The following is a 1,854-nucleotide window of genomic DNA, read 5'->3' on the forward strand; positions in this document are numbered from 1 at the left end:
TGTACTCTGGAGATTGTGAAAAATCTAGACTGGAGAACTAGCAGAAGATAGAAAGGAACAGTGCTTCCCAACAAAATAGTTTTCTTATCAGAACAGAATCCATGGAAAGTACCCAGCCTGAGCTTGACACAGTCCAACTTGGACCCGAGTATTGACTCTCATAAATGATATTATTAATGAATAAATAACCTAGAATATATTCTTATCAAACCTTTTCACATCCTGAGCATAGGTGTGGGATCTCTCTGAGGGAAGTGGATATTTCTCTTGTTAATTACAAAATGAAAAAGAAGTGAGTTCTGGGACAGGAACCAAGGACTTGGGAGTGGTACTTAGACTGAGCCACCGGCAAAATGTTTTTTTGCTCTCTGTGCCTCATAATTGCCTGGCATCAACTGTCCTACCAGTAACGCTTGAAAGAAGGTCTCTTCAGGAGCCACGGCAGAGCCCACACAGGTGCAGGTCATGAAGAATCATGTGCCCAGAGCAACAGCCAAGAACAATCGAGGTGGTGGTACAGTGGCTATGAGAGAAGGTGCTGCCTGAGAGCAGGAGGATTTGAGAGCACACACCAGACAGCACCAAGGGACGATGGTGTTGGTCCTGGGAGGGCTAAAGGTTCTCCATGCATAAGTGGAGGCTCAGTCAACTTCCCTTGGGTAATAAAGGAAATGTAACCACATCACATATTCATAGACTGCTTAGGCTTAGATATTTTTTTACTCATGAATCACTTCCCTAACCATGCTCATCTCAATTGACTTGGTTAACCAATTCTAAAGAGCAGAACCTGAACAAAATGGAAGCCTTCTGTACCCAATCACCCAAATGTGGCATCCCATGTCAGCCCACCCAGTGAGCAGCCATGGAGTTTTTATGCTTGCTCTTAAAAGATTTTTTCCTCTGCATTCTGCCCTTTAACACAAAGAACAAGAAAGGAGAAAAAAATATGTAGAGTCCAGTCCAGTCACAATTTTTATTCACCAGATACAAATTATTTCTCCATTGTAAATTCAGTCCTGAATTATGCTTTAGTAGAAAAACTGGCCCTGTGTTTTATTCATAAAGGAAGCCCATGAGATCCCCCTACCCTAGCTCAGCTGGAAAGAAGGACATTTCTATGAGGTTGTTCATCCTTTGCCTAATCACATTTGCAGACACCACCCCAGCAAAATAAAGCAGAAGAGAAAATCACTCCAAGGCATATCTAATGCACAAGATAAACATAAGCTACTGGAAAGATGTGTAGGATCAGAAACAAGGACAGAAAAAAAGAAAGCAAGCACAGCCCAGTTGGAACAGAGGGAAGGAATCACATACCACTCAGCAGGGAAAATCACTGCATTTCACTGAGGCAGGTGCACTGAGCATGTTTACGTATTAAATCATTACTGAGATTTCAAGAGCCTATGTAAGGCAATGCCACCGATTGATTCACATGCTATTTATAATCCCTTAACAATGTTTCATGTTTTGCAGTCAGAAAAATAGTTCATGGGAATAGTTCACTGAAAAAAAAATTAAACATATTTATTTAGTTCTCTCTGCTGAATGAAGTGGCACAACTACCATTTATATTTTTTCCAACACCATAAAAATGTCTCCATTTGTTATGCATAACACTATATAAAACAGGGTACAAAGACGGTTCTTGCTTGCTTACCCCAGCACAAGAGTGGAGGAAATGAGATGGAAATCTGGCCTCCCGCTAACCAGGTTCTGAGGTCCTATGCAAGATGCTGAGAGAGGTGACCACGGTAATGAACCTGAGACCCTTCAGACCCTCACCCTTAGCAGGGGGCTTCAAGACTGGGAAAGAGATGCTCAAATTGCCTTTAAACCCTGTTTCTGGCA

Source organism: Ursus arctos, unplaced genomic scaffold (assembly GCF_023065955.2).
Source record: "Ursus arctos isolate Adak ecotype North America unplaced genomic scaffold, UrsArc2.0 scaffold_30, whole genome shotgun sequence".
Lineage (NCBI taxonomy): Eukaryota > Metazoa > Chordata > Mammalia > Carnivora > Ursidae > Ursus > Ursus arctos.